The 10,862-nt window shown below is 40.0% G+C and overlaps 1 pseudogene; it reads left to right on the top strand.

Annotated features, from left to right (window-relative positions):
- The first annotated feature begins 5,414 nt into the window (after nt 1–5,414).
- Nucleotides 5,415–5,680, top strand: LOC112306850 (barrier-to-autointegration factor pseudogene; annotated as a pseudogene).
- The last annotated feature ends 5,182 nt before the right edge of the window (nt 5,681–10,862 follow it).

The following is a 10,862-nucleotide window of genomic DNA, read 5'->3' as shown; positions in this document are numbered from 1 at the left end:
AAGCCTGTTTTTCAAAAAATCTTTGTTTCCTGTTATGAAGGAAATGTTGTTGCATCAAGAAAGTTTCTAATGTGCCTATGTATCTGAGAAAATCCCTGTTACAACAGAAGCTCTTAGAGGTGGGGTGGCTTCAGTTGTTAAGCTAGTAGTTACCCAGCAAGGTTGAGGACAGAAGGGATGAGAAAGACCAAGAAAACTGCATTCATTGAGCACCTGTTGGGTGCTGGGAACTGTGCTGAGGAGTGGAAGGCTCAGTCATGCGGTGCTGGGGTTACATTACACCAACAAGTTAGTGACATCATCACAGGGTCCCCAATCACGTCAGGGTTTAAAAACTCCCAGGATGCAACACAAAGGGACAGTTCATCTGCTCGTGTGTGGAAGAGGCCTCCTCTAGTTCAGGTACTATGTTATGACTCCCATCTCCTTGAGAAATGCATTTCCAACAAAGTTTTCCTTTTTATATTTAATCATTGTTATCAGATATTTTTGAAATATTTATGTTGCTTTGTTAATTGTGTACTAGTACTTAAAAAAAACTCTATGTAGAATAATGTTTTTTAGTGCTTAGAATCTCATGACAACAGGGAAGTTTTTAAGTAAAAAAATTTTAAGTTCAAAATTCAACTGATATGCTTTTGTTGCAGAGAATTATGATAACATAATCAATAAAGGGCTTTTAAATATTAAACACTTATTAAAATTATATGGGAAAACAGGAGTGGAAACACCATTGCAATGGCAAAAAAGAATCATGTAAAATTTGCGATTATTTAAGAATACGTGGTTGAATCTATTTTTCAATGGAGGACGATGGGTGTAAAATCACTGTGGCGTTTATGTCCCATTGAAGTCATTGGAAAGAGTGAGGTACAGTTGTATTTTAAAATCTCAATATTGCCTCCTCTACAAATATTTTCACTTATGATTAATTCAAGATGTCAACTTGATATGTATGAAGGGTATATAGTTTTTCAAATTTACGGGCATTTTCTTCCGCCTCCTTTTATGTGTAGACTCAAAGAAGGCACTCCTAGAAGGCTGATACTTAAAAGAAGTATCAGTTTAGACTTCAGTTTATCTTCTTTTGACTATTAAAAAATTCAATTTTTGGTACATTGCAAGGTAGAATAATGACAAACATTTCCTCACTAGTTTCCACCACCAACTCTTGTCATTCTGCATTTGCTATTGGCTTTCCTGCTGCGCGTGAGGACAGAAACTGTCCAGTTCAGTGATGGCAACTTAGGAGCACTTCAATAACTATTGTTGAAAACTTGTCTCAAATACTCATCTCTTTCTGGCCTGAAAGCCTTTTTTTCCTACGATAACTTACCTGTCCGGAAGCTCAGCTTGTGTCATTAAATATTTTTTGATGTTTACGAATGATACTCCAGCCCTGCGTGCTGTGCAAACTGAGTATGTCATGTTCTTCTGCCACCGTGCATCCTGGCTGCTTCTTGGTGACTGGGTGTCTCCTTTTCTTTACTAGGCTGGGCATTTCCTCCATTGTCACATGTGAGGGAAAAAATCCAGAGAAGTCGCTGCTTTTGTTAAAGCGTCATTGTCATTCCAGGTGCCTCTTAAGATCTTAGCCTCTGTTGGCAGGTTCATATTTACTCCACATTAGAAAATAACTAACCTTTGGTCTTTTGTCCCTTTCAAGTCTTGATAGTTCCAAATCTTCATTCCGTATCTTCTTTGCTAACATTTCTCATTTTGTCCTTTAAAATAACTGTAATTACTAAATAGATAAAAATTAAATAAAAATGCAAAGCTGTCAAATCCATAAATATTGTTACTAGGCCTGGTCTAACCTGGTCAGAATTGCAACTCTGCCTTATTGCCAAAAGGAAGCCTAGGATGCCATCATTAAAATCTTTGAGCTCCTTGAGTCATCAGACAATCAAGCTTCATTATTATCCAGTGAATAAACTTTATTGATTACACTTGTGAGTCTGGCCCATCTGCTGCCTTATTCAGAAACTCCTGGATTATGAACACGAGGATGATTTGGTAATAAAACGCCAAAGGATGGGGAATACAAAAGGGCCATCAGATATAACAAAATTTTCAGTTAGCCCTGCTAACAAGCGCCTCTTCCCTTGCTCTGCACCACACAGTGCCGGGTGAATAGGCGTGGAGGTAGACTGAAGCAGGGCTAAGACGAGTGCTCACGTGCTAGTAGCTGTAGTAGGTGGAAAATATCGTAATCATTTTGCACCTGTCGATAAACAACCCCCACCTCTTTGCTTCTCTCTGGACCCCTTGGCCCAGCCAGGATCTGGGAGTTAACAAGGTAGCCCCTGGCAAGGCAGCAGGCCTTGTGGGTCCTGTTCCAACACCTTGGCCAGCCTCTGTTCTGATTGGTCAATACTTAGACGATCCACTGACTACATTTTAAAAATATTTTTCCCTGTTAAAAGTGTCATTTTAGACTCTTGAACTTAATTTTTGGCCCTTTGCCTTTTCCTTTCTTCATAGAACTGTTGGGCCCAAATTTCACAGTTTGAGACTGGAATAAACCCGGAGTTGAGAGCATGTATTTGATTTATGCACATTTTAGTGCACTTGTTACTGTTCCTTGGTTCTGTGCTGTATGACGGTGGTGTCACTGTTTTCCTACACCATAATTTCCCGATGCACTTCATTGCTCCTTCATCGCACAAGAAACTGTAAGGGTCAGTGATCTTTGGTGCCACCACTTCCATTTCCTCATTACAAAAATTGACCTTCTTCCTGTTGTTTGAAAGGGCTCAGGCCACTGTCATTCAGATCAGGGCTGTCGCACAGTAATAACAGTATAGGAGGAACAGGCAGCCACCACAGCAGCCAGGCATTGTACTCTCCTCCCGAAATCCATTTTGGGTTTCTAGGCCTAGCCAGTGGGCACTGATCTCTGCCTTTTTCCAGCGTTCTATTTTACAGCAATTCCCTACTTGTCACGAAATCATTTAGTTGTATTAAAGCATTGTGCTTGACTCTGAATATTTGCCAAGGTTCTTGTGCTTTCTAGGCAATTTCTTGTTCATCACTTATATCACTCAACTCAATACGTGCAACTAGCAGCACAGAAAAAAGGTACACTGGTTAGTAATTCCTGTCAAATGACCAACTGCTTTCCCATCGTCTATGAATTTGGTGAGTGTGTGTGTGGAAGGGGGACTAACATGAAATTAATTCAGACATAAAAAATAAACTAATAAGAATTAAAACCAGACCTTTCTTCTTTTTATATAGGGTGCTTCCGCTGTTTTTTCTTTAATTTCATACCTGCCATAATCCCACTTAGTACTACTTTCTGTGTGTCTAGTTGCTCTTTGAAGAGGAATTTTGTAAATTGAAAGTAGGATATTGGAATTCAAAATTATCATTATTAACTTAAATATAATGACCTCTATGTGTTAGGAAAACATTTTGGTCTTAATAGTGCAAATGATTTTTATGATAAAATCAGTATCAAAACTTAGATGTATCATTCCATTCAACCAGAAGAAGACAATTCACTAGCTCTGTATTTTAAAAGGAAGTTGTATCATTTCTCCCACTCAGATGAATGAAAAGTCATATGCATATAGTTTAGTGCTGTTCTTTTTAAAATACAAATTCCTTATATTTTTGTATAATGGAATCAGGAGCTAATACAGCTTCTGATTTCATTTTTTCAAGAAACATTTATTGTGTCTGCTGTATGCCAAGGAGTGTGTAGAAGATCTTTAACACGGTAGAAGGCAAACTCTCTGCCCTTAAAAGTTAAAAAAGATGTTCATGTTTTGCAATAATCTTTTTCTTAAAGTAAATTCAATAATTTATTTTGTGTGGAGTGAGCTTTGGGATTTAATTAAATCACAGATAATTAGACTCCGTCATAGAACATTGTACATTTAAGTCAGGATGGCTTAAGGGGGATGGCTTTTACCAGCTGAACAGCAAGGTTGTGATACTAAATGAAATATAATTCAACCAAAAATTCGTACTGAAAGAATTTTGTCTCTAACTTTCTGAGTCTTTAATTGAGGACTTAGAAAAATGATTTTCCAATGATGAATTACAGCCCGTGTTTGTAGGTAACTAATTTCACTTCAGATTCTCTTCATAAAAAATAATTTAGTTTTATGGGGAAACACAAGTGAAACTTTTGATCAATGATGTCATAAAAATGTGTGAAATTTTTCAACATTATCTTTAACTTTCTAAACATGTATTCATATATTGGTTTAATATATTGGTATGAAATACTAAAGATGTTTCATAGTTGTTAATGCAGTTTCATAGCACTCAGTATAATGATTTGGTAAAGATTACTCAAATAGTACCTGTAGCCAAGAAACCCCTTTTATATACACATTTTATGCTGCTTATGTTGAAGTGCTTGAGAGCTCAGCTTGGGCAATTCTGAACACCATTAGCATCTCTTATTTGAAATGGGGCTTTAGAAAACAAAAATATAATAATTTCCCTGAATAATAAAAAAGAATTAGTTATGCAACCTGAGGAGAAAAATAAGGAGCAAGCAGGTGTAACGTGGGCTCAGGAGGGGCCGAGCACATGTGCAAACATAACTCGAGCCTCTGTGTGATTAAGGAAGAAAGAGTCATACATATCATATTTCTAGGACAGCAGTTCCTCTGACTGAGGAAAGGAGACCCAGCACATGTCTGCACCCAATTTTTTTAAGCTCCAAATGATTTGCAGGAGGTAAAATGAAATTGCCTGAATAATAATGGGAATATTATGGTTCCAAAAATGGTGGAATTAACTACATTAAACTAAAGGCACTTTAAAAATGGAAATGCAGATTGATTTCTTTCCTGGCATGTATGCCCAGAAATTTGAAGTAACAGGAAGAAATACCTTGGGTTCTATTTTCAATCCTCTTGACATAGCTGGAAATACAATGTAAAAAATATATTTCTGCTTTCTGCTTTTACTGGATGGAAGGAATGTCCTGCAAAGCCACAGAGAAAAGCTGTCTTATTTTTGATGTCCACTGTAAAAAAGAATAATTTTCCTCCCTTGTTTTAAGACTGCTAAGGAAAAGAGAAGTTAGTCAATTTGCTTTCTTACACAAAGGAACTGAAATACTTGGTTCTACATTTTTGCTAGCTCTGACCAAGAGTGTTTATTTATTGCTATAATACAATGATTCCCAAGTCTTTGTTAATCTGTAAACCCAACAGGATAAAAGACCTTCTGCCACCCTGTCCTTAGTTTACCACCATTAAAATATTCCTCTAGGACAGAAAAGAATAGCATTGCCTCTGATGGCTGGTGAACATCAGTGAGATGATTCCTATTTTCTGTCAATAAACATGGCAAAATTAATAGTGCAATGACGAAGATAATTCTAGTGAGTTGAGGAATGGGCAGGTGCGGGGAGCCCTCATGGGAGCTAATCATTAATCCTGATTGAGATGAAAACCTCCCCAAAGCCAGGAGACTTCCTGGCAGAACCCTGGGGGAAAGGGCAGCGAGGAGCAGCTGGGATTCCTGAAGTTCTGGGCAGGAAGCTGGAGGAAAGGGGCTCTGACAAGGCCTATGTGGTCCTTGGCTGGTTTCTGGTGCTAAAGAAAGATGAAGACCCCTTCCGGGAATGGCTCAAGGCCATGTGGCATCAATGGGAAGCAGTCCGGGCAACTGCCTCAGGTGCCTTGGAGAGTGGGGCAACTCCTTTTTGTGATGCTCTGTGGGGAGCCCCCAATCCCTACCCCCAGCCTGAATCTCCAGAATTTGCAGCTGGGTTGGGGCTCCTCCCTCATCCACTAGAAAGGAAACAATTGCTGTCTTCTTACCTCCCCTTCCAGGGCCTTCAGGGCCTTCAGGGGAGTTCTCTCCCCTCAGCATTTCAACTTTTGGGGGAATTCTCGTTCTTGCATGCATCAGCCTTCCCCTCTCCTGCCGGTTCCAGGTCCATAATTATCAGCTTTCCTGAGTGGATTCCTGGCCCCTTCCCTCACCTCCACCCTCGTCTTTGGTCTGTTTTATGCCATTTGGCTTCTCTTTTGGCAGAACAGTCACTGTCTATACAGTTTTTAAAATCAATTTTAAAAAGTCCTACAATGACTTATAAAAGACTGTCTGGGGTCAAATCATAGTAAAGGCACCAATGGTCCAAAATAAATATTTACCTTTTATAGGTTTCATCCCTGGGTTACTGGTCCTCTGTTTGACTTTTGTAGGAAAACAATGCCACTTCAAATACATAAAAGTATCACCTTGCAAAACAAACACAAAATCGGAAATGTTGCCTTCAGATGGATGCACGCGAGCATAAGTGTTGTACAATCAGAATAAACACTGGTATTTGACTAGAGAAGGGAAAATGAGCATTGGAAGGGAACGTTCATGAGTGATTTTGGGGGGTGTACTTGCATCATATCATCTTATTTAATCACCCCAACACACTTATGAAATTTCAAACAAGAAGCCAAATGTTACCACTGTTAAGAATGTTGTCCAATGATGTGGCAGTCGAGTCTAAATATAATCGCCTCCTCCTTTTGTTCTTGTTTAACAGCTCTGGAATAGGGAGGCTGGAAATAAGCAGAAAATGCAAGATTGCTTTACAAAAGATATTTAGAAAATGGCAACAGAAACTTTTTAAAAAACTCCCCCTTCCCACCTTTTGGAAAAAAATAAACAGGCAAGAATCTTAAGGATTAATATTCATGGAGATGATGCAGTCTGTCCAATAATTTGCAGCTTTGTGAGTTTGCTTTCTTTATTGTGCACAAAGGGACGAAACAAACCTTTCTAGCCAATATAATGGTGGGCTGGGGGAAATAACAAGTACAGTGAGTTGCTTAATGTCAGTATGATGAGGTTGACAAGCACGGGCAGGAAGAATTCTTTCACAAGCACTGTGAAGAATATCGCAACCAGCGAGCCACGTGGTCTGGGCACGTGTAGAAAGCACAGCAACAGTGGGCTCGGGCTGACTGCACACGGGGCAGCTGGCCCACCTTGGCATGACTTACCTGGGTAGCTGGGGCACTGTCTCCACACCTTGTTTGCTTTCCAACTTTATTCATACTATCTCATTTATTAGTGACAGGAGTAGTGCATGAACTGAGACAGCTGTGCTTCAAGTTCTTAGAAGAAATAGACAACTACAAAAGCAGCCCCTTGTGACAGATCTCTTCTTTGGGGAGGTATGAGAAAGAAGGAGGGATGCTGTAAGTTTATAACCATGACATCCTAAGCAATCCATGCTTTCCCTTTGTATTTGAATAACAATGAGATAATGCCATTGTTTGGGAGAACACAGCAAGACATATTTGTGGTTTGGATTCAGACTCATAAAAAATGCAAACGAGAGATTTGTTATAGAAACGGGTCAAACACAAGCAATCATTTTTTCTCCTGGTAAACCAGAGTTTAGAAAGTACCCTTTTTAAGTTCTTTTGTCCAGGGAGAACTGTACATTTTGAAGGACAAACTGCAAGATTCAAAAAGTGGAAAGGAATTATTTCTATTAGAGGAGAAATGTGTTTGGGGTCAGATGGCCTCTCAGCACATTACAGGGAACTAAGAGCAATAAAAGCTGATGCTTGCTGTAGGCCTAAGTCATGCCGGGTATTTTGTTAAACTTTTAAAACACAGTACCAAACTTAATATTCATAACAGCCCTACAAATTGGGAACTGTTATTATCTTCCTTTCGGAAAGGAGAAGTTGAGGTGTAGGCAGGTCACTGACTTGCCAAGGCCACACAGCTAGTCAAGTGAGAGGCAGCATTAGCCCTGATCTGCCTGATTCTGGAACCTCTGCACTTCACCACTGTGCTCCGCTTTTCATTCTCCAGGTAAGTTAGAAGGAAATGGGAAAGGCTGGCCTTTGTACATCTTTTGCTTCACCTACCTCCCTTTTTTCCACCTTTTCCCAGAAATGTTTCTCTAGGATAACAGAAAATAGTAGTCCTACCTCTCATGGGTCATGCCCAGAAATGAGGTGAAGTCTATTATATTGTCCATCATTAGTTAGTTGTACATCACTTATCAATCGTATGGTGACTATTATAAATGACTGCCTAGAGGTGAAACAGACTCGAAGCACCACTGTCCCAAATAAAAATTTTCCTATTAGTGTCAAACTGTATTACAAGGCCACTGGAATCAAAACATCCTGGTACTGGCATAAAAACAGGCACATAGACCAGTGGAACAGAACAGAGAGCCCAGAAATAAACCCAAGTCTCTACCATCAATATTTGACAAAGAGGGAAGAAGCATAAAATGGAGCAAAAATAGCCTCTTCAACAAATGGTGTTGGGAGATCTAGACAGCTACATGAAAAAAAATGAAACTCGACCACCAACTTATACCATACACAAAAATAAATTCAAGGTGGATAAAAGACTTAAATATAAGTAGTAACACCATAAAAGTCCCAGAGGAAAACATTGGCAGGAAAATCTCAGACATTCCACATAGCAACATATTCATGGATATGTCCCCTAATGCAAGGGACATAAAGAAAAGAATAAACAAATGGGACCTCATCAAATTAAAAAGCTTCTGCATAGCTAAAGAAAACAGCATTAAAATGAAGAGAGAACCAACTATTTGGGAAAACATATTTGCCAATGATACCTCAGACAAGGGCCTGATCTCCAAAATATAGAAAGAACTCACATGACTCCACTCCAGGAAGACAAACAACCCAATTAAAAAATGGGCAAAGGACTTGAACAGACACTTCTCCAAGGAGGACATACAGAGGGCCCAGAGACATATGAAAATATGCTCAGTATCAGTAGCCATCAGAGAGATGCAAATTCAAACCACAATGCGGTACCATCTCACACCAGTCAGAGTGGCCAACATAAACAAATCAACAAACAAGTGTTGGAGAGGATGCGAAGAAAAGGGAACCCTAGTGCACTGTTGGTGGGAATGCAAACTGGTGCAGCCACTGTAGAAAACAGTATGGAATTTGCTCAGAAAACTAAAAATGGAACTGCCCTTTGACCCAGCAATTCCACTACTGGGATTTTATCCTAAGAACCCTGAAACACCAATCCAAAAGAACCTATGCACCCAATGTTCATAGCAGCACAATTTACAATAGCCAAGTGCTGGAAGCAACCTAAGTGCCTATCATCAAATGAGTAGATCAAAAAACTATGGTACATTTACACAGTGGAATTCTACGCAGCAGAGAGAAAGAAGGAGCTTATACCCTTTGTGACAGCATGGATGGAACTAGAGAGCATTATGCTAAGTGAAATAAGCCAGGCGGTGAGGGACAAATACCATATGATCTCACTTTTAACTGGAACATAATCAACAGAAGAAAAAAGCAAACAAAATATAACCAGAGACATTGAAGTTAAGAACAATCTAACAATGGCCAGAGGGGAGGGGGGAAGGGACAGTGGGGAGAAGGGTTTTCAGGAACTACTATAAAGGACACATGGACAAAACCGAGGGGGATGGTGGAAGCAAGGGAGGGAGGTGGGTTTGGCTGGGGTGGGGAGAAAATGCAGGCAACTGTAATTGAACAACAATAAAGTAATTAAAAAATACTTTTTTTCCCATTAGTATATTCAACCTCCACTGCAGAGACTCGTTTCCATAGGCCAGTGGAAAGATGTCCAATGGATATCTGCAGAAGTCAGAACTATTGGGGAAATTAATGCCATAGCTTTCTACTCTGAGATTTGACAGCAGAAATGCAGGCATCGGGTAGAGATCTAAGGATTGTCTTTACTACCCATGAAACTGGCTTGGAGAATGTGGCTTTCACTCAAAGTCAAAGTAAGCTTGCGAATACTCTCCACCCCAAACAAGCCCACCAACCAATCAATAAACAAATAAACACACTGGAGAGTATTCAGCTTTGGCCCACACAATTCTGTCAGAATATATTATCCTCATTTTTATACCCTGCCCTCATTTTCACTTTGCCCTGAAGGAGAGGCAACATACTTGATTAGGAGCATTGGCCAGAGGTTCCAGGGCACACAGGTGGCTCCATGACTCAGAGCTTGCTGCCAGCAGGCTGGGCCTATTCTTCTCTCTTTGGCAGGCAAGCCTGCAGGGGCAGGTGAGTCCAACTCAGGTTCTCCAGTCTCACTTTAATGCTAATAGAACAATTTTCATCTCTGACTGCTTTGTCTATTTGCCAAATGGTTCACACCTTGAAGAAACCTAAAGGTTGAGTAATTGGCACTCCCTTCAAAAACTTCAACAGCATCCAGGACACACCAAGCATATACTTTTCACCAGGCCGGAGAGTTACCAGAGATATCAGTAGTGAGAAAATGTCACAGAATTAGCCTCACATCAAATCTTATGTCCTGAGATCTGTCGAAACTGATATTTGTTCTACATGTTATTTCCCACTTGAAACGGTTCTTTACTGATATCCCAAAACAATTGGGTAGAAGGCCCAGGACCTCGATCCTGTAACTTTCAAACCCAAAGGAAAACAGATCTGTTTTGCCAAGGGCTAAATTCCAAGTGCCTCACAAAACCTATTTTGCCACATCATTTACTTCCCTAGCCCTTATCTCTCCTCTCACCAACTACAGTGTTTGCATGTGTGTTTTGAACGGGGTAACCAGGTGCCTTTAGAAAAAAAACCTTGATCTGGAAGCTCTGTAAGTGTGGTTGGCAGCCCTGTGTCCCCGACTCACCACAAAGAACATTCGAACTCTGTGTGCCTGGCACTTTACACAATGTGCTCTCTGGCTTTAAGAAAGCATGATTTCATGTTCTTCCTCTAATCAGTCTTGTCTGCCAGCCCCGAGAACTGAGAGGTTCATTGTTATATGCAGCTGTCATTTGTTCCATCTCCCGGCTCTCTCTGCCTTCAATATCTTTGTGGTATTTAGTGAAAGTAATTTTCATTTGGAAATCT

This window comes from Desmodus rotundus, chromosome 6 (assembly GCF_022682495.2).
Source record: "Desmodus rotundus isolate HL8 chromosome 6, HLdesRot8A.1, whole genome shotgun sequence".
Lineage (NCBI taxonomy): Eukaryota > Metazoa > Chordata > Mammalia > Chiroptera > Phyllostomidae > Desmodus > Desmodus rotundus.
This window is presented reverse-complemented; position numbering and strand designations above follow the sequence as displayed.